This window comes from Anomaloglossus baeobatrachus, chromosome 2 (assembly GCF_048569485.1).
Source record: "Anomaloglossus baeobatrachus isolate aAnoBae1 chromosome 2, aAnoBae1.hap1, whole genome shotgun sequence".
Lineage (NCBI taxonomy): Eukaryota > Metazoa > Chordata > Amphibia > Anura > Aromobatidae > Anomaloglossus > Anomaloglossus baeobatrachus.
The window spans coordinates 385,324,797-385,348,056 of NC_134354.1; the positions used below are offsets into that span (position 1 = coordinate 385,324,797).

A 23,260-nucleotide genomic window follows, 5' to 3' on the forward strand; every position below is an offset into this window, starting at 1 on the left:
CAGTCTAGCCAGGACACCAATTCTGGGACACGACACCACCACCACTTTCTCCTCTTCTCTTCACAGGGCCTGTGGCTTGGAGCGGAGCGATCATCCTAGTTTCCTCACAGCTGGAAGGGCAGCTCTGACAAAGGACTTTCTTCTTTCAGACACCAGTGGCTGCTTCTAACTTATCCGAGGCCGATTGAGACATCACAGCTAGAGTTGAGTGCGGTTCGCGGTTCGAGGTTCTCCAGTTCGCGGCTCGAGTGATTTTGGGGGCTGTTCTAGATAGAACTAGAACTCGAGCTTTTTGCTAAAGCTCGATAGTTCTAGATATGTTCGAGAATGGTCCTATCAGCAAAAAGACCAGCTAATTACTAGCTGGCTTTCCGCTGTAATAGTGTAAGTCACTCTGTGACTCACACTATTATGAAATTTCAGTGTATAGTGTGCGGGAACAGCGCATTCAGATCACTGCTGCTGGGATAATGGCAATCGCCATTTTTTTTTTCCTTGTCTTCCTTCCCTAAGCGCGCGCGTGTAGTGGGGCGGGCCAGCATGTCCGCCAATCCCTGACACACACACAGCTAAGTGGACTTTTAGCGAGAGAAGCAACGGCATGTGTGATAGGATGTCCATGTCACATGTCCCTGCATTATAAAAATGGGCATTTTCCTCCAGCACGCCATTATCTGCCTTCTGCGTCCTTGGTGTCAGTCACCGCTGGCGCAGCGCCTATCTCCGATACTGCTGTGTACGCTCTATACACAGCGCTGTACAGAATAGGGATAGCACTTTCTATCAGTCCTTTTAAGGGCTAATACCAGCAGGGTCAGAGCCATAGGTGACAGGTCCGTGAAAACAGAGTTTAACAGCTACATAAGATGACAGCATCTGTGTAGCTAAGGTCAGGGATTTCCTCGCTGCATTTCCCCATTAGGAGGGATAGAAAGGCAGGCTTCCTTTCCTCTACCCAGAGACCCACAACCCTGCCACTGTACCCTCCTGCCCTTTGCACACTCAAACTCATTGTTACTAAGCCATTATACTAGCAAACACTGAGTGAACTTAGTGGCATCCTAAACGTGGCTGTTGGACTTCTGTATTGTCCCACTAGTGCAAAGATATTTGCAGCACGTCTGCATGCATTGCACACTCAAACTCATTGTTACTAAGACATTATAATACAAAAAATTGAGTAAACTTAGTGGCATACAAGAACTGGCTGTTGTATTTCATTATTGTCCCACTGGTGCCAAGCTATTTCTAGCACCTGTGAAGGACACCCTCCTGCTCTGTTTTTAATAAGCTATAATGATAGCAAAAAATGCTGCCATTTAGTGGCATCATAGAACTGGCTGTTGTATTCCATTGATGCCCCACTGGTGCAAATCTATGTGCAGCACCTCTGCATGACACCCTCCTGCTCTGTTTTTAATAAGCTATAATGATAGCAAAAAATGCTGCCATTTAGTGGCATACAAGAACTGGCTGTTGTATTTCATTATTGTCCCACTGGTGCCAAGCTATTTCTAGCACCTCTGCATGACACCCTCATGCACATTTTGCTACGCTAATTTTATAGCAAACTCAGGGAATTCCTTGCTGCATTTGATCATTCGGAGGGATAGAAAGTGAGGCTTCCTTTAGCTTTTCCTTCTGTTCATAGACAGCATCTCCAAGTCCACACCCGAAGAGCAATTTCTCCTCCACGTGTAAGTGTGAAGAGGCAGCTAGTGCGCATGCGTGTGCCGATTTACCCCAGCCGCAGCCTAACTACAGTGTTTCGCCTAGTGAGTATGCTCAGCCTGACTGTGCCATTCCTGAGGCTAAGTTTTCATTTCGAGATACAGTGCATGCTCCCACACTTAGTACGAAAAGCCTCTTTGCACAGGTACTTGCACTCCGTGCCGGGTCTAAGTCCTGTGTTGTGCCTACACACCATGCTAAAGCTGATAGTCTTTTTTCGGAGACTGTATTTCATGCTACTGAGCATGCTCAGGCACTTACTGCATCAGAGACTAGGTCCGGTAATGAACTCTTTGGCACTGCCCCTGATGTGGGGGGCCCATATAGACCACAGGGAATCAGGTGTCCTGACGATGTGGCCAGGCCACTCCCAAATGGCTTGCAGAGGCCCGCCCCTATGACTTGTCACCTCATTATTGATGGTCAGACGATGACTGGTGAGGTGTTTGTGTCGTGGCAGCCATGAGGTCATTACTGAAGTTGCGGTTCCAAATAGGACGCTAGTTATGCCACTCATGACGTGTCACTCTGCTTTTGTCTTCAGGAGGTGCATTGTGGTCCACCCTGGTTTGGGGGCGGACCCAGGTTATAAAATGGGCTGGAGCCAACAAGGAGGTGCACAGTCTTCTATTATGCTCCGAAAGAGCACACCTCCATGTGTTGAACCCATTGCGGCTTTAGGCCAGAGGTAGGCAGGGATAGGGCGTCGATGCAGGCCGCCACCACAGTTGGTAACGCAGAACGGTTAAGACCAGCTCCTGTACTACAAGTCCTGCTTGTGCAGCCCAGTGGCATTAACAGGCCTGCTGCTGCTGATGCGCCTGCTGTCCACAGGTGTGGCCCCAATGCACACGGTCAGCGTATTCAATGGCCCCTGTGATGTTAACAGGGAGTTCCTGGGCTGGGTGGGCGTGTGGACCCTGTGACGCTAACAGGGCTCCCAGTCTCAAGATCCCAGTGGCGTCTAACTCGGTTCAGGCAACTATTAGTTTCATAGCCACACAGATCTGTATCCTCCACCTAACCTTGCAGTTGCCAACCTCTCCTTTACCATCTGGGAGCACGGTGGACATTGACTGCTGATGGGGATATATACCTTTCTCTTTCTTTTCTTATTAATTTTCGTTAAATAGCGGTAACATAGTATATACCACCTTATCCAAATCTGCCAGTCCCACCGTAACAGATGGTGTTTCTTCATCAAATGTTACTTTTGCTTAACCACCAAACCCACGGACAAAAACTTTTTTCCCCTTTCCAACACAACTGTTCCCCTTTCCACCAGCATCTGTCCTTTTTCAACTCATTTGGTAGATGACCAAAAGTGCAACTCTGCAGGCACACCGTACTCAATGCCATCTCAGCACAGCAGCCAGCCCTTGGTCCCTCCGATGTGGACAAGTAAAAGACCATTTCCTCCTATCCATGACAAAGCGTTGAGATTCACTCTGTGCAGCACTGGTGTTTACTGGAAAAGCAGATCTAAGAATCCGTACCACCTTCTGCAGACACTCCTGTATACGTGCGTCCCTTTCTATGGCAGGAATTATTTCGACAAATTTTGTCTTGTACCAGGGATCTAACAGTGTGGCAACCCAGTAGTTAGCATTACTTCGAATTCGTACAATCCGAGGGTCATGTTGTAGGTAGTGCAGCAAGAAGGCGCTCATGTGTCTTGTGCATCCAGGAGGACCAAGTCCTTGGTGTGTTGGTGGCAGAGAGGTGAGAATCGTGCCTCCTTCCTCTGCCCTCTCCCCCCAACCTCGCACAACCGAAATGTGAGCAAGCTCTCACTCATCTGCTGAGTCTTCCATGCCCATCGCCAGTTCGTCCTCCATTTCTTCATGGGCTCCTGCACCTTCCTCAACAATTTTTGCTGATACTATGCGCCTTTGTTAATCCCTCTCCCCCACCATGACTGCCGTCTAGGTGCCGCTCACCGTCTGGACCTTGTAGATCTTATTATCCCTTCTGCATATGACTCCTCCTGTACTTCCTCCCCTTCCTCTTGGACCAACACCTGACTCCGAATAATGCTTACAGTGTGCTCCATCTTGTAGATGACCAGAATTGTCACGCTGAAAATGGCATCACCATTGCTAAACATCTTCGTCGACATTTGTAAACTGTGTAGAAGGGTGCATAGGTGCACCACCTCTGGATCAAGTTAGCCCAGGGGATACTATACAAGGATAAGGCTGCACATCACGCATGTGATGTGCAGCCTTATCCTTGTATAGTATGTATTTTTTGGCTTGCACTCATAATATATATATATATATTAGTGCTCACTTCAGTTATCCGATTCAGCCCAGGGGATATGTCAGACCGTATTTCAGCAGGGCTCTGCAGTGCTGCCACAGACGCTGCAACATGTGCAGATTAAAATTCCTGCATGTCGGAACATCGCATTTCCGCCGTTTAACCGCCAGACCCTAAGACTTCAGGAGCAATGAAAGTTGTTGAGCTGCTGGGTGCGAAGGATGAAAGTGAGCACATAGCAGCGTGCCCGCTGCACAAGGCCATGTAGGCCGGGATGGTATTTTAAAAATTGCTGGAGAATCAGATTCAACACGTGAGACATACAAGGCACGTGTGTCATTTTGCCCTGCCGAAGGGCCGCAGACAAGTTTGCATCATTGCCGCACACGGCTGTTAAGTCACCAACGTAGTCCACTCAATCAATTTCTACTCTGGTCGCCAGATGACAACATGTTCCGTTCGTGCATAGTGCTGATGATGGGAAAGGAGTCGATGCCAGCGGCGTAGGTGGACGCAGGTTATGGTCACCCACTGGGTTACGTTACCTTGACAGATACAGAACCACAGGCTGAATGTAGGTGGTAGGTATCTCACAGATGAAGTACCATCATTCAGCTACAACCAATGGGAAGACACCACACCCTTTTTTAGGCCCCTACTGTCTGCAGACCACTGCCAGACAAAGCTATGAACCTCTTGATACTGTTACCCCCAGTTCAGTTTTATGATTTTGTGTGCTTGTTACCTGACTACTTTTCCTGCTTGCTGTTTATGTACCTCGTTGGCCGATCCGCATTTCACCTCTGCTTGTTTTCTGATTAAGTCCTGGCCATCCCATTCTGTTTCTCTTCCTCAATTAATGTTTTTGACCCTGCATGACTACTATTCTCTAGAACTGCAGCCTTCCACAGGTATTGATCAACTTGGGCCCTGTGTAATTCCAAATCACTGTATAGGGTTTAAAGGGTTTCAGGGTTCTGGGTGTCCAGCTTGGTGGGTGGCTTGCCTCTAGCCTATCCTTTACAGCCCATCTGAGTGTGTTGATCCAGGCAGGCATTACACCATGCCCTCTGCAGAAGGCCATGTAGGCCGGGATAGTGTTTTAAAAATTGCTGGACAACCAGGTTCAACACGTGAGCCATACAAGGCACGTGTGTCACATTGCCCTGAAGAAGGGTCGCAGACTGGTTTGCATCATTGTCGCACCCGACCTTCCCTGGCTGCTGGTTGAGTGGAGACAACCATTGATGAAACTCGGTCTCACTCTCCAGAGCTTACCATCCACAACTCCTCAGCGGTGTGACTCACATTTCCCAGACATTTCTAAGTAAAGAGTCGACCGCATCATGCTGTTGAGCTGTGCTTCCAGCATAGTAAGGTGGTGTGTGGGATTCCTTGGGCGCAGTTACAAGGAGGGTGGCCTGAACACACAGGGTTTGGGCCGAGGTGGAGGACCCACACGAGGTTGAGGAGGCAGAAGCAGTGGAGGAACTTGTACATACAGAGGAAGGATTGACACACAAGTCGTGGGGACGGCAAGACTTGTACAGCAAACCCTTCTCCATCTCTCACCATAGTTACCCAGTGCCCAGTCAGCAACATGTAACTCCCCTGTCCATGCTAACTGGTCCAAGTATCTGTGGTGAAATGCACCCTGTCACACACAGAGTTTCTCAAGGAATCGGTGATGTTGTGTGCGACCTGCTGTGGTAGCACGGGCACGCCTTTCTTGGAGAAGGAGTGATAACTGGCCATCGGCTCTTGGGGCACTGCAATGGGCATAAGGTCTCGAAAATCCTCGGTCTCAAAAGGGTGTAAAGGCAGCCTTTTTGTTGCCAACAAGTTGCAGATGATGAAACTCAACCTCTTAGGCATGTCATGCCCTTCGAAAATCATGTAAAACACAGCGAGGGGACTCCAACCACAGTCTCCCTCGTTTCCACTAATTGGGCCACACACACCCCACTTGACTGGCATCAGTTGACCCCCCTTTTGAAAAAGAAAAAGATGCTTTGCATGAAGCACTCTCAAAAATACGCGTGCCTTTCACCTCCCCTGGATGACCCAGGGGAAGAAAAGTCCTCTGAGAGCCATGACTTGTTCATCTTGGTTCTTTTACTAACACAGCGAGGGGACTCCAACCACAGTTTCCCTCGTTGCCACTAATTGGGCCACACACACCCCACTTGACTGGCATCAGTTGACCCCCCCTTTTGAAAAAGAAAAAGATGCTTGGCATGAAGCACTCTCAAAAATACGCATGCCTTTCACCTCCCCTGGATGACCCAGGGGAAGAAAAGTCCTCTGAGAGCCATGACTTGTTCATCTTGGTTCTTTTACAAACACAGCGAGGGGACTCCAACCACAGTCTCCCTTGTTGCCACTAATTGGGCCACACACACCCCACTTGACTGGCATCAGTTGACCCCCCTTTTGAAAAAGAAAGAGATGCTTTGCATGAAGCACTCTCAAAACTACGCGTGCCTTTCACCTCCCCTGGATGAGCCAGGGGAAGAAAAGTCCTCTGAGAGCCATGTCCACATTGTCAGTGGAGAGACACGTGTGCTTATCTACCAGCAGACCCCCAGCAGCACTGAAGACAGGTTCCGAGAGAACACTGGCTGCAGGACACGACAAGATCCCCAAGGCGTACGTGGCAAGCTCAGGCAATTTATCCAGATTGGAAGCCTAAAATGAGCAGGGCTCAAGTTGCACAGTAATGGCATCGACGTTTCCCTGCATATACTCATATATCTGTGTCTCCTCCTCTTTTTCCTTGTCCTGCTCTTTTGTTTTCGCATGAGTATATGTCCTTGTCACTTTCCCATGTGTTTGTGTTTGTGTTGTGAGTTGTTTGTCACCTTTTGGACACCTTTGAGGGTGTTTTCTAGGTGTTTTTATGTGTTTGTGATTGCCTGCCATTGTTTCCTATGCGGTTAGAGTTCGGTTCGTCGAACGTTCGACGAACTGAACTCGAACGAGACCTCCGTTCGACAAACCGAACTCGATCCGAACCACGACCGGTTTGCTCATCTCTAATCACAGCGAGTGACTGGTAATACCAGGGTAAGCAGCATAAAGAGTGAGTAAAGACACCTGGAACACAGCATCTGACTCGATCTCTCATTACCGGCGCCATCACTACTCCACTCACCATCCTTCCCGGGGCCCGCTCCTTCCACTTGTGGGGAGCGATACCATATTCGTCTGGTATTACCAACCACCCCGGAGGACAGCGACAGCAGCAGCCGCTAATCTCTGGCCGCGTACCACAGATGGCATCACAACAATCATCCTATTACAACCCCCATCATCCTCCTTCCTTAATGGTGTACACCTCGGGGCACGAAGTCGGGCAGGCCACCACAATATCTCGGATCACCACAACGGCCCGGCGACGAGTAACTCAGGTACGAGACCCTGTGCCTGTATCCCCTGCCCCCTGGCTGCTACATTTTAATGTCACAAACAGGATCTCGTGCCTATGCCAAAAACCTGGGTATTGTGCGCCTTACTGGACTGTGTTTAATATTTTACTTAAAAACGACAGTCGCCATTAGTCATTTTGCGCGAGAAAATAAGGGGCGGGCCATCATGGGCGGTACCTGAAAAGAACATGAAAGTGTGGGTGGAGCCCAAAAAGACCGCCAAAAATAGCCTCACTGCCAGCAACTGGTGGGAAACCTTCTGCTTGCAAGGACATGTCCACTGAGGAGGATCACATACCTGAGTGACTTCAAAGATAGACTGCACATCTTGTTTCGACTGCGGCTCCAGATCCTGGAATTGATTAAAGGTAATGCTACTTTGACCAAAGCGGTGCAATCTAAGCATGGGACTCAGCATCCTGTATCCATTGAACTGGCTTCCAGTGCTGATGACCTCCCGTTGCCACCAGTTCCTGATCGGTGGGATGCTGATGGGCAGCCGATTGGCCGATGCTGCGACAAAGTTTGACACTTTGCCCGTGGGTGTGCATTGAATGCCCAGAGCCAGGGGGTTGGGACCAGCCCTCTGGCATCACCAGCAGCCAAGCAAGAAAGCTGTTTTTCCTTTCCATATGCAAATATTGATATTGATTACATGATGAAACTGCTGACCGGTAACTGTTGCAAATCAAAAAAGTCTGTGGAGCCTCTGTTAGGGGTGTCAACACAGAATTTAGCCAGATATCTGTCCGGGAAGGACCTAGCCAAGGAGTGGCTCTTTTTAGGAAACCACCATAACCACCATATGAAGTGGCCCTTTTAGTCAATATCCAACTCTTTGACAAGTTTAAAGATATAACAAGGGAAATACCAAGGCCAGGTATCCATCCACAGACAGCTGTTCCGGGGTATTGCCCCTCATCAGTGTGGAGTAGGATTCTGGCCAGGTGGGAGCAATGCCTAGCAGACCAACAAAACAAAACAATCACTTATCTCAGGGAGACCAGCCAGAGAAAACAGTGCCAGCAGCCAATGAGGGTGCTCAATACAGTGAAATCCTAGGTGCATTGCCCCCTGGGAAATATGCAAATCAAAAAAGTTTGTGTAGCTTCTGTTAGGAGTCTCAAAACAGAAACTAGCCAGATATCCCTCCGGGAAGGACCTAGCCAAGAATGTTTTGTCTTGACCGGTAACTGTTGAAAATGTTTGAAACTTTTTATTGATGGTGCCTCCCATAAAGGAAAAAATGTTATTTGTTATATTGCTTATTGAAAAATTGCAGTGAACTAAATTTGCTTAGTTGCAGCCCAGAAATGCTGCCATTTGCTGTGGGGGAATGTGGTGTCCCTGAGGCTCCAGTCGCCACAGAGTATTGCACTTTATTTAAGGTGTGATATTCGCCTCGAGTAAGGAGGGGGTTAATCAACGATGTTCCACATTCACATTTTACATACAGCTTAGGAGCCTTCCCACAAGGGGGAATGGCTCAGAGTAGGCACGGGGGTGGCCATCACGAGGCATGGGACTTCCCCGGTCACTGAAGTGAGTGGGGGTTCCAATTGGGGGTAGAAGTAGGAGCAAACACACAATCTTGAGTCATTCTACCTAGGACACCAGTTCTGGGACACGGCACCACCACCACTTTCTCCTCTTCTCTTGCAGTGGAGCGCTCAGCCCAGATTCCTCATGGCTGGAAGGGCAACTCTGACAAAGGACTTTATTCTTTAAAACACTGGTGACTGCTTCTAACTTATCCAAGGTCGATGGGGCACATCACAGCGAGTGACTGATATTACCCGGGCGAACAGCACAAAGAGTGAATAAAGACACGTGGAACTGCAGCATCTGGCTCGGACTCTTATGATTGCCATCACTACTCCCCTCACCATCCTTTTCTGGGCCTGCTCCACCTGTGGTTAGCGATACCATCTTCGACTGCTATTACCATCCACGCCGGAGGACAGTGACAGCAGCAGTGGCTAATCTCTGGCCGCGTACCACAGGTGGTATCACGGCAATCATCCTATTTCAACCCCCATCATCCGCCCTCCTTATTGGTGTACACCTCGGGGCATGAAGCCGGACAGGCCACCGCGACATCCCAGAACACCACACCGGCCCGATGACGAGTAATTCATGTAAAAGACCCCGTGCCTGAATCCCCCTGCCCCCTGGGTGCTACAAGTGTATGGCTGACTGTGAAAGATCTTTCTGCCCTGATGAAATACGAGTGCAGTCTGATATATGGTGAGACAGACAATGGAGTAGATGAAGAGATTAATGTCTCCTTCTTCTTTGCACCTGTGCCCAGATTCTCACATGTGAAAAAGCACAGTGGATGACCCTCGGCTCACATTTGCAGTTTGAACGTGAGCCAAGTTTCAGACGAGTGTCGGCATATAGCATCAGATGCACTTGCATCAGATGCTATACACTAGTTTGACCACAGCCTATAACACCTAAAACAATGCTAGATTCCTTTCTATGATGTTTCCTACATGGATCAGTAATTTTCAATAATTTGTCTAATATATGACCCATTAAAACCTAATGACTCAACATTTCAGGGCTATGTCTCATGTAAGCAGCACAGCAATGTACTCGGATGCTCCTTTTTGCCAGATGTTTGTGGTATAGTCTTCTTGAATGAACCTGAGTGGATTTTACCAAATCAAAATTGTACTTGGTGTTGAAAGGGCCTCACTTTTAAAACACAACAAGGTTTAATTGATAAGGAAGGATATAAAAATGTAATAATCTGAACATATTGTAAAATGCTATAAAACATTATGCCATGACTTAAGCACTACACACCAAATCAACGCTCTCCTAGGTGGGTGGAAAGTATTGGCAGAGGTCCCGTTTTCCCTGGCTAATTTACATAATCCCAAATGTAATTAAAATTCTGTATCATCAATGCATGTTTTGCAGGGTGAGCTGAATTTAGACAGATAAAAATGAACACGACATTTGGAAATCTCAGTTGTGTTTTCGCAATTGTTTTTAGGTACCTAATAAATAGATACAGTTAGGACACATTTGCACATAATTAATGATTTTATTGAAATGCACGTTCTTGTCTCACAGGTGCAATTTCCCATAATACCATGATAGAGTGGCCAATTCATAATCAGTCTTTTAAAATGCATTTATAGAAGCATATCTCTTTCCGCACCACAAGCTGCCAATAAAAATTATTTGTACTGCTCGCTCTATTCATACTGTGTAAGGTTTGTACAATAGAAAAATGATAGCTGTCAGTATCGACAAGCAAATGATCAAATCCTCGTGGGGTAAAATATTCTAAAGGTAAATTATGAGGGCAGGTTTTTGGAAGACTGAGTATCTTTTGCTTTTGGTCTGAATCATCCATTTTTATGAATAGAAGACAAAATACAAAGGGTCATTCTGCTCCAAAAGATAGCCAAATCTTACATCATATACAGCAGATACAGTTAGGTCCAGAAATATTTGGACAGTGACACAATTTTCGCGAGTTGGGCTCTGCATGCCACCACATTGGATTTGAAATGAAACCTCTACAACAGAATTCAAGTGCAGATTGTAACGTTTCATTTGAAGGTTTGAACAAAAATATCTGATAGAAATTGTAGGAATTGTACACATTTCATTACAAACACTCCACATTTTAGGAGGTCAAAAGTAATTGGACAAATAAACCAAACCCAAAAAAAAAATTTTTATTTTCAATATTTTGTTGTGAATCCTTTGGAGGCAATCACTGCCTTAAGTCTGGAACCCATGGACATCACCAAACGCTGGATTTCCTCCTTCTTAATGCTTTGCCAGGCCTTTACAGCCGCAGCCTTCAGGTCTTGCTTGTTTGTGGGTCTTTCCGTCTTAAGTCTGGATTTGAGCAAGTGAAATGCATGCTCAATTGGGTTAAGATCTGGTGATTGACTTGGCCATTGCAGAATGTTCCACTTTTTTGCACTCATGAACTCCTGGGTAGCTTTGGCTGTATTCTTGGGGTCATTGTCCATCTGTACTATGAAGCGCCGTCCGATCAACTTTGCGGCATTTGGCTGAATCTGGCCTGAAAGTATATCCCGGTACACTTCAGAATTCATCCGGCTACTCTTGTCTGCTGTTATGTCATCAATAAACACAAGTGACCCAGTGCCATTGAAAGCCATGCATGCCCATGCCATCACGTTGCCTCCACCATGTTTTACAGAGGATGTGGTGTGCCTTGGATCATGTGCCGTTCCCTTTCTTCTCCAAACTTTTTTCTTCCCATCATTCTGGTACAGGTTGATCTTGGTCTCATCTGTCCATAGAATACTTTTCCAGAACTGAGCTGGCTTCATGAGGTGTTTTTCAGCAAATTTAACTCTGGCCTGTCTATTTTTGGAATTGATGAATGGTTTGCATCTAGATGTGAACCCTTTGTATTTACTTTCATGGAGTCTTCCCTTTACTGTTGACTTAGAGACAGATACACCTACTTCACTGAGAGTGTTCTGAACTTCAGCTGATATTGTGAACGGGTTCTTCTTCACCAAAGAAAGTATGCGGCGATCATCCACCACTGTTGTCATCCGTGGACGCCCAGGCCTTTTTGAGTTCCCAAGCTCACCAGTCAATTCCTTTTTTCTCAGAATGTACCCGACTGTTGAATTTGCTACTCCAAGCATGTCTGCTATCTCTCTGATGGATTTTTTCTTTTTTTTCAGCCTCAGGATGTTCTGCTTCACCTCAATTGAGAGTTCCTTAGACCGCATGTTGTCTGGTCACAGCAACAGCTTCCAAATGCAAAATCACACACCTGTAATCAACCCCAGACCTTTTAACTACTTCATTGATTACAGGTTAACGAGCGAGACGCCTTCAGAGTTAATTGCAGCCCTTAGAGTCCCTTGTCCAATTACTTTTGGTCCCTTGAAAAAGAGGAGGCTATGCATTACAGAGCTATGATTCCTAAACCCTTTCTCCGATTTGGATGTGAAAACTCTCATATTGCAGCTGGGAGTGTGCACTTTCAGCCCATAATATATATATAATTGTATTTCTGAACATGTTTTTGTAAACAGCTAAAATAACAAAACTTGTGTCACTGTCCAAATATTTATGGACCTAACTGTAAGTTCTGTTGGCATATCATCAAGAAAAATCTCAAATATAGCAAACATTTAGAAGCAATAAATACATTCAGAACAATTGGTGTTTAAAAAAAGTCTACAAGTGCTACTTCTGTTGTTTGGATATAAAGCCTGGAATGTCAGTTAAGAAAAATGTCCGGCGTCATCCCTAGTACCAAAATATAATGGGAACCCATAATTGTGCATTCAGTAGCTCTTTTCCATTGGGTAAAACACATAATCAGTAGTTAACTAATTTAGCAAAACTTATTTCCTATAATTTCCCCAAGAAGTAGAAAGATGATACCCAATCTTTGCACAAGATGGGCTACACATGAGCTCACATGTTCCTTTCCAAAACGGACTTAGAATATAAATTGACTACCTTGTCATACAAAAACATATTACTTAAGCAATGTCAGAGTAACATAATTTTTTTTAAAGAATGTCATCATATTTTGTGATATTATGAGCTGGGAAGACATTTAAGAAAGGACACATCTATGGTCAGATTTAAACCAGTTGACTCACAACAATATGTTTGCAGATTGGTGGTCGTGTAACCCCTTTAGACAGGCAGACAGAACTTTAGATGTGCTTTGAATGATCAGTATTAGATTGTCCTGTCTACATAGATTGCGTTGTTCTAAACAGCACAGATCAATTCACCACAGCTACAAGCATTATTGTAATAGGTGGAAGAGAGCTAAACATTTCAGGTTGTCAGTTCATCACACATGTAATGAAAACGCCTGGCCACTAGGTGTCAGTAACACTCACTATTGGTCTGAATTTAGTAGGTGTTGAAAAACAAAGTTTGAATAGTTTTTTATAAACTGTGATGTATTTAACAGAAGAGTTGTGCAGTGAAAATGTAACTTTGTTGCGGGTTATTAAGAATACTTTTAATGCATCATCACTCTGTCACTTGAGCTGACTTAAGGGAGCAGTTGTTGGTTGCTATGGAGATGGATCTGGGACTGGACGTGTGTCGTGAGAGCTCCTTAGAGAGATGGAAATAAAAGGAATGGAAGGATCTGAACTAGCGATCCTGGTCCTTTGCGCACTGCAGCAAATTGGTGCTCCTGTGAACAGTGATACCTGGAACAGTAACCCTCTGCCCCTGTTCAGTGGAGAGAGTAGAGAGGCCCACCAGCGGGTTAGCTATGGAAGAAGGCAGCCATCTTGTGAAGAGTGATGCAACACCCGCAGAGGGTAAAGTACCCTGTGTTACAACCCAGGATAAGGTACACTGTTCTCATCCACCTGTACTGCAGGCTATTTGACCGGTCCAATGACATAGTTAGGGCTAGATAGTTATTCGGACTAATTAGAATAACTCTTCTTTAATGGTTCTGTGTCAGCAAAGACTGAACTGTGTTTTCACTGTTGACAACTGTGGATTGCACGGTGCAAAGATCCAAAAGGCCACAGCCCGTGGTGAAGCTTGCAAGGCACCCAACTATCCAGATTGGATCATCTACAGAGACTGCTGATCAAATAAAAAAGTGCTAACAAGCAGACTTTTGGGTTTGGGAATGAACTATGGTTGTGTTAATGTTATAGTTGTTATGAGAATTTGATGTGTATTTGCCCTCACTGCACAGCTGAGATAGGCTACACCGGGATCCCAGAGGGTTAATTGGTTGGGATAGACTTAAGATTGTGATCCAGGAGAAAGGAAACATATCACAGCTTCCCTGTAGAAACGAGCCCTGTTTAGGTCCAGTCACATTTAGGGGAGGGAGCGGCATTGTGGGCCCAAGGGAGACCCCCTCTCACTGGGACCAGAGATATGTGGGCATTCTCCTGGAAGGGAAAGACATAGATTTCTCATTGTATATATGTTGCTGGGGTTAGGTTTATTGTTTAGTCCATTTCCTGTTAGTTTAATTTATATTTTTCCTCCCCATAAAAACAGGGGCATGTTAGTTTTAATAAATTTTGTTATTATTGTACCACTGGCTTGGAGGATTGCCTTTCCTGTCAATGGCACCAATGTATTGAAATGGATCTGGGTCCCTGCAGTTATTGGGGACCGTTACATTATGATAATCCAAAAAAAAACAAACTAAAAAAAAACAACTTGCCTAGCATCATTAATTACATGCTAAAGCATCGGAGAGCAGGCTGTTGTCATTTTGCATTGCCGTGTGGGCATCCTCACAACACCGTGCAGTAATGATATCTTACGGATTATCATACCTTGAACAGAGGTGGTCAGTACCTGGGGGTCATCACAGATCACCAGTTCCCAATGGAGTACAGTTTGTATGGTAGAGTTGTTTAGCATCTCCAGAATCATTGGGTAAGTCTCTCTCCTGTAGAATGTAAGCTCTTATGGTCAGTAGGATTTCCTCTCTCCCTCCTGTAGTGTAAACATTTATGGTAAGCTGGGTTCTTTCTCAATGCTTATCCTCACTTGCATTTTCCGAGTTATTACAAGGTTTACAGAGTTCATATTTGTGCAAATTAATTAATCACAAGTCAAATTTGGGGTCAAAATTCATCAGTTGGCAAAGTTACCATAATTTTAGGACTATAAGATGCACTTTTTTCCCCCAAATGTTGGGGGTAAGTGGGGGGTGCGTCTTATAGTCTGAATGTAGGGCATGGCTGTGGGGAATGAGGGTGCTGCAGTAGAGTGGGTCATCGGCGGCATGCGCAGTCTGTAGCAGTGTCTGCCATGTCCACGTTGGCCCGCACATTTCATATGCATGCATCCTCCCGCCCATCATCTCTCAGCGCTGAAGCCAGCGCTGACAGGTGGGCGGGATGATGGGCTGCGGATGCATGCATAATTAGTTGCTGGCCCGCGTGATCACCCATGGAACCTACAGCTTGGAGTGATCATGTGTGGCTATATTCACTGCCCCCCGCGCATCATCATCAGCAGGGGGGCAGTGAATAAGTACAGTGTACTCCCCGTTCCCTGCAGCATCGTGGTGTCCTCCTGTTTGCCGGCCAGCTGATCTGTGTAGTGAGCGGTGAGCACAGCAATGACGTCATCCTTGTGCGCACAACTCTCCACACACATCAGCGGGCTGGCAGACAGGAGGACATTGCGATGCTGCAGGGACTCTACACAGGTCAGCGGCGCTGCTGCTGGCACAGAGAGGAAGACGAGCAATGCTGCTGGAGTGAGGAAAAGGGAGTATAAACATTTACTTTTTTTGTGTGCCACAGGATGCAGCCCGTATACCAGGATGGGGGTATATAGAAGGATGGGGGTATATATCAGGATGGGGGTATTTATCAAGATAGGGGTATTTATCAGGATGTGGGCACATACCAGGATGAGGGACATATATTCAAGGATGGGATCATATACAAAACAGGAGGATCATTACCAGGATGGGGTACCTTAGTAGAGATTTTGAGGACATTACCCCCATAACAGTGTCAGCAGCAGATCCTTGCCCCTTAACAATGTGTCATGACCACACTTTTTGCTTAAAATTTCATTTTCCTCCTCTAAAACCAGGGTGCGCCTTATGGTCTGGTACGTCTTATAGTTCGAAAAATACGGTACATTTTTCAAAAGCTACTGCCTTCAGCCACCTCAATGATGACATAATATACATACAAACTACTTTATTCTCAATATCTAAACAGGATGCATTCCTATTCTTAAGCTTCTTCTGATGTAGGCAGGCAACCTGAAATTTGATAATTTAACCATATATCTGTAAAAGGAATTTAAGCTCATAAAACAATCACTAATTTACTATAATTAATAGTTAATCAGCACTGGATGTCATGGCAGTAAAAGATTATTTTAAGTTTAAGTCAACATAAAAAAAAAGCGCCTTATAATTTGCATTTTCCTTGCTAGTATATTTTGACATTGAAATAAATATAAAAAATGTAAACCTTTAGCATTTTAATACGTTTTAAAGATATTATTTTAGAAATATTCTTCCTTATCACCACTATAAATATTATCTCAATAATGAAACCGTGAATTTTCTTGGACATATTTTTTAGCCGCTATGTGATGCACATTTCATCCTAGTAAATGTCTCTATAGTAAAATGATACTATACATTGAGAATAAAAGATGTTGTTCAAACATAGAATGTCCAAGGCTGCAGAAACATAGCGAGTCTTATCCTTCTTCCTTTATGTGAACGGTAATGACAGGATCAATGTGAGGAGTTAACACAACCAGCATAAAATATTCCCAAATGCACTGACAGTTTGTCCTTCGTTACAAAAACATCTTTTACTTTATTTGTGCCAGAAAGACAGCTGCAATTTAGAAGAAAAGTCTCATAAGGGACCTAACAGCTGCTACAGTGTTGACCAGTCATGCCCATGTTTTCTAGTGTCAGTTTCACTTGGCAAAGAAGACACTTTGACCAAGTTATACAATTTGCAATTTCCAGTCTATCCATAAATTAGGATTTCTGCAAACCTCCTCTCTCAGCTAATTTTTGTACTTTAGATCCTTATATTCAGTGTAACTATAGACCATGTACTGGGGTGGGTTCCCAGGATACAACGAAATAGTGAACAAGGAAAACGGTCTAACACCAAACCTGCCAAAGGAACTCTTTATTGAAGAATTTTGATAAAATGCTTTTTCAAATAAACAAAGATTCCAAATAGATTTGCATACACCCAGTCAAATATCATAAAACTGACCAGCACCTCCAAGAATAAGACAAGTGTGAACAGGTGCAGGCTGAGTCATCTAGTCAATATAACCAAAAAATACAGCTGCCCTCTGAAATGCTATAATATGCAAACAATTAATATGTGAAATTGAAATTGCATTACTGCTATAGAAACTATGTTAAAATAAAGGCACTTAGCGCACAAAGTGGTCAGTTTTTTTATATTTATAGTACACTACCTTCTGACTAAGCAGTCTTCCTTTCAACCTAGGTCATTTTTAGTTAGAGCTGGATCCTGACTAACCTTAAAATTGTAGACTTTCAACCCAGGTATACGCATATAAGGTTAGGGTCCCAACAAAGGGGTATGCCTTGTCACCAGCTGTTGGGCTCTCATTACTTGAACAATTTGTGAGCTAAGTACCTCACTTTTAACATAGCAGTAATGCAGTTCCAATTTCATATATTGAATTTTACATATTATAGCATTTCAGAGTGCAGCTGTATTTTTGTACTTTTACACTTAATCAAGGCTGACCAGGACCACTGTGCTGCACAACTCAATAGGCCCATATGTAGTCACTACTATGCTATAATTTGTCTAATAGTACACTCGCCTAGTGCAGTAGCCAAGAAGTTTGTAAAAAATCCAGCTCACGCACGCCTGACCTCACCATACCTCAGTCTCGGATATCGGCCCTGCCCTGGCCGCACAGCAATAAAGATGTCTTCTGTGCACTGTCTGCTTTGCACTAATAAATCACCGTGAGCACTCAGCTGGATTGCTTTCTCCATTTTATTGCCAAGAAGTTTACCTAGTGTAAAGAAATAATTAAATGGACATCAAGGATAGCCTTGATGGTGGTGCAGCTCAGAACCTTACAAACTTAACAAAAAACTCAAAACCTCCTTTTCCTTCCACCTCACAGGTAAGTCACCTACGAAATAATTGATATATTGCCAATATATGTAAAGCACTGTGGAATTAATAGCGCTATATAAATGAATATAATTATTATTATTATATGACATTGTGTTCACTTGTCTACATCTATACTTCCTTTTAAATACTTTTAGCTCAGAGAGCTGAGTTTGTTGGGCATTAATACTGTAGCGCCTGCCTGGAGTCATAGACTTAGACTGGCTGTAAAGGGAGGCTAGAGGAAAGTTAAGCAGGACCCGAGAACTCTGCAATACCTTTAACCCCTATACAGAGATTTGGAATTAAACAGAGCCCCAGAGATCACCACCTAGGTAGGCTGTAGTCCGTGGTAGTCAGGCAGGGTCAAAAACCAGGAGATGCAATACAGGAACAGAATTGGCAGGCAATGGCGTAATGAGGAAACAAAGCAGAGGTCAAATCCGGGACTGACAGCAAGGTACAAATACGACAGGCAGGAGGGTAGTCAGAAAACAAGCAGAGGTTGGCGCACAGGAATTATTATACAAACAGAACAGGAACCAGGAATACAGAACTATCTCTGATGGTGGCCAGCAGACAGGAGGGGAAATAAGAAGGGTGTGGTGTCTTCCAATTGGTTGTAGCTGAATGATGGTAACTTCAGCTGGAAGACACATGCCACTTACAGTCAGCCAATGGTACTGCAGATCCCATGGAAACCCGACCCAGTGGATGAGCAGAGCCTGTGCCCACCAGCGCCACTGGCATCGACTCCTCTCCCACCACCAGCACTATCCATGGCAGGAACACAGCGTTGCCTGGTGATTAAAGCAGAAGTCGATGGAGCAGACTCCGGTGGGGACATAACAAATACTATCCGGTGTCTGTATCTGCTTGAATAAGTTTGGTGCCAAGCTAACTGTGTTTGCGTGCACACTCCCACAGTGATCATTGTAGTGGTATCTGAGTTCAGGACTTACCGCCCTGGGTCTGGTTGCTTTCATGAGGCAAAGTCATGTCTGTCCAGTGTGGTCAAGGGGGAAGTTGCGAGTCACCAACACATGCTTGGTACTATGGCAGACTAGTGAGATGATCCTCCAGATGTATCACTGATTCTGGCTCTCGTGGATTTTGACTCCGCTTCCTCCTGTCAACATCACCAATGCAGCTTTCTCCCTTATTGGTGGAACTGGATCGGGACAGTATCCTCTGTTAACTGTAGTAGTTTTTGTCTCACAAGGACAAACAGTCACCATGGATGGAGCTGGATGAAGATCCCACACGTCCTTTCTCTTCCAGCTCTCAGTCTCTCCTCCCACAAGATGGCTGTGCACACACTCTCTGTCAGGCAATTCCTCCTAAATGATGGCATCACCCCCTACCTGTGCTCTACCTTGTGTCATCAAAGTGCAGTTTAAACCAGAAAAAAAGAGTCTATTTAACGTGGCACAAGTTTCTATCAACAATGAATCTGTTTTTGTCAGAATGGGAAATGTTACCCATTGGCTGGGAGAGCAGTGCAATAACCTGAGCTAACATCATGAGGTCAGCACAGGTCACTGCATGGCATAACTAGTGCTGACTTCAGGAGGTTAGCTAGGTACATTATCTGGGTGATGGAAGTGCTGATCCTTTTCGGGGATGCCACAGGGCTTATTCAAGATGGCGAACAGATAATATCGTTTTTATATACGTCATGACGACGCTTGCGGTCAGGGATGTGGATGACCACCGCTGCAGGTTTTACGAGCGTCTGGGGCTGATGGGGTCTGCAGCCAGATGATGTAGCCTCCCGTGAGTGAGGCAGGCCCCAGGGGCTCGGGTGAGTAGGATAGCGGGTCCCGGAATAACGCAGGCTGAGTCCAAAAGTCTTTCAACTGGTTTTTACTCACTTCAGATGTTGTTGTGAGCTGCCCCTGGCGTTGCTGTGATTAATCAGGTATGACCAGGTTTCGTTCGGGCCATTCTTAGGGTAACCTGTTGGCTCACCTTCCTAGCACTCTGTGTTCGGATAACCCCCTGACGTGAAGTACCATGGGGGGGTCTATCCTGGGAGTCGCTACTGCCTTTTCTCCCCTTTGTTCGGCCCGTTTGCCAGCAGCATGGACTAAGTGAGATGGCTCCAGGCTCTGTCCCCTTATGGGTCCCTGCGTTGCTGCTGAGGCTCAGACTCTGTGAGATTGGTGAGGTACTTGTAGTTCCCCTCACCGACAGGATTAGCAGGTAGTTAAACTGGAGTCTGCTCTAGGAACCTGTACCCCGTACGTGCCTAGTCACCAGGAACACCCTTCTGTCTTCACCATGTGACCGTTCTCCCCCGCTAACCATTACTACCCCGTGCAGGGTCTGACTAGTGGCCGCGCACGTATCCCCTCGTGACCGCCGCTCACCACCACCAGACTGGCTCTCCTCTCTTCCTGACAACCTCTGCACTTTAGCTCCCAGCCCCTCCGCTTCACCCCTTGACAAGATTTGAAGGTCAGCCTCCACCGAACACTGCCCAAGGGTCCCATCTACTGGTCTTGGAGAACTGGTTGCTATGTGTCTGTGCGTACACACCTCGTTCTGGCCCTTAGAATTACCAGAAAGTACTGTCCCAGCATGGGTGCAGTACTCAGTGGTGCCTGACCGGGTCAGGGGCGCCACAGAAGCCGCTGCACTCCTGATGTCAGTGCTCGTCACTGAGTTCAATGACTGCCGTGTTCACAAGAGATGTATCGCGGGATCCCGTGACGTCACCGCTAGTCACAGTCTCGGGCTGCTCGCAAGAGATGATCTGAGAATGCGGTGGGCATAGAAGTCACTGACAAGCGCTGACGTCAGAAGTGCAGGAATTCATCACTGTACCGAATTCACTTGTAAGGCCACATCTGGAATATGGGATCCAGCTTTGGGCTCCACATTTAAAAACCTCTTTTACACGTCCGTGAAAATCACACACGTTTTTCACGGACGTGTCAAAGGTGCGTATTGGCCTCGGTGTGCTGTGTGTATGGTACACGCACGTGTGTTCTCCGTGTGTTATCCATGATAACACACGGAGAATGGGAAATTTCTACTCACCTGTCCCTGGCGTCGCAGTCCGTGGTGCTGATCTTCGGTCTCCAGTCCTGCCGACTCCCCGCTGCTGCTGCTTCCGGCCGCAGTGAAGTGATTATTCAATTAGCATAATGAGCGGCGGTCAGCAGCGAGTGACAGCTATGGCAGAGACTGCAGGGCTGGAGAAGGTGAGTAAAGGTTTTTTTCTCGCAGACACGTGTTTTCTCCAGCGCGTGTCACACGGAACACATCCGTGTGGTCCGTTTGTGTTCCGTGTGACCCGTTTGCATTCCGTGTGACACCCGGGATGCCAGAGAAAACATGGCCATGTCTACGTGTGGAGCACACGGGCACACGTATGCTCCACACGGTCCATGGCAGAATACGCACGTGAATGTATGGTCAATATAAAGGACTGGCACATGACTTATTTCTTCCAAAGACAATACTAACGACCAGGGGGCATACACTGTGAGTGGAAGAAAAGCAATTCCGGCAGCTAAATAGGAAAGGGTTCTTTACAGTTAGAGCGGTCAGACTGTGGAATGCCCTACCACAAGAGGTAGAAATGGCAGATACTATACCAGCTTTTAAAAAAGAGCTGGATGATTTCCTCAGCACACACAACATTGTTGGCTATAAATGACTTAAGGCTACTTTACACACTGCGATATCGGTCCCGATATCGCTAGTGTGCGTACCCGCCCCCATCTGTTGCGCGACACGGGCATATCGCTGCCCGTGCCGCACAACATCGCCCAGAGCCGTCACACATACTTACCTGTCCGGCGACGTCGCTGTGACCGGCGAACCGCCTCCTTTCTAAGGGGGCGGTCCGTGCGGCGTCACAGCGACGTCACTGAAACGTCACTGAACCGCCGCCCAATCGCAGCGGAGGGGCGGAGATGAGCGGGACGTAACATCCCGCCCACCTCCTTCCTTCCGCATAGCGGCCGGGAGGCAGGTAGGGACAGCTTCCTCGCTCCTGCGGCGTCACACGCAGCGATGTGTGATGCCGCAGGAACGACGAACAACCTCGTTACTGCTGAAGTAACGATAATTGGGAATGGACCCCCGTGTCGCCAATTAGCGATTTTGCACTGTTTTGCAACGATGCAAAATCGCTAATCGATGTCACACGCAACGGCATCGCTAATGCGGCCGGATGTGCGTCACGAATTCCGTGACCCCAACGACTCCGCATTAGCGATGTCGTAGCGTGTAAAGCCTGCTTTAGTTACCAAATGTAGAATTGGTGGAGGAAGGTTGAACTAGATGGACTAGGTCTTTTTTCAACCTAAGTAACTATGTAACTTTACTAACCTCCTGACGGCAATGCTCATCATCCCTGTGACTGCTCGCACACTTCTGTGCGGGCAGCTGCTGACACTACAGTGTGGGCAGATGCTGACACACTGCAGTGTGGGAAGATGCTGACACACTGCAGTGTGGGCAGATGCTGACACACTGCAGTGTGGGCAGATGCTGACACACTGCAGTGTGAGCAGCCACGTGGTTGGCATGGGAGCGGGACAGAGACTGCAAGGGCACCCGACGAAAGTCACACGGAAGTTCTTCCGTGTGGCTTTCAGGGATTTTGCAGACCCATTGACTTGAATTGAGTCACTATCCGTTATTTCGGAACAGAATAGGACATGTTCTAAAATAACGGAACCGACATTGGCATCTGATGTGTTTTTTTGTAGGATCGGATACACACGGAAGTGCTTCCATGTGCCATCCGATCCTACACAGAAGACATTGAAAAGATGGTCCTGTCAGTAGGTCCGCAAAAAAACAGGAACTGACCAGGAAAGACGGAACGGTCGTCTGAATGAGCCCTAATACTGTATGCAACAGGGTTCTCAATGTGCAAGCATTACATTGTTATAGAAACATAACAGCAGCTGTGAAAAGATTGTTAATGTAAATGATGCGGCATAATACCCACCATTTCACATAACATAATTCAGATTCTCTGGGTTAATTATGCTAGCATGACCTGTATGCAGATCTCACCATGATACTTTTACATATCATGTTAATGTTCAATTTGTTGGACAAAATCTCTCTCTCTCGCTCTTTCTTTATCCATCTATCTACATAACAAAGAGTGTTTCAGCACACTGTGGACAGAGATATAGGCAACTATTAAATATATGAAATGTAAACTAAAAT

General features: G+C 46.1%; 1 long non-coding RNA gene across 1 annotated transcript in view; it reads left to right on the top strand.

The window, feature by feature from the left end:
* The first annotated feature begins 13,503 nt into the window (after positions 1-13,503).
* The window catches only part of LOC142290146 (uncharacterized), a 60,574-nt gene continuing 50,817 nt past the window's right edge, over positions 13,504-23,260 (top strand). Inside the window, exon 1 of the long non-coding RNA XR_012750220.1 lies at positions 13,504-13,770. This is a non-coding gene — a long non-coding RNA (uncharacterized LOC142290146). The remainder of the gene's footprint in view (positions 13,771-23,260) is intronic.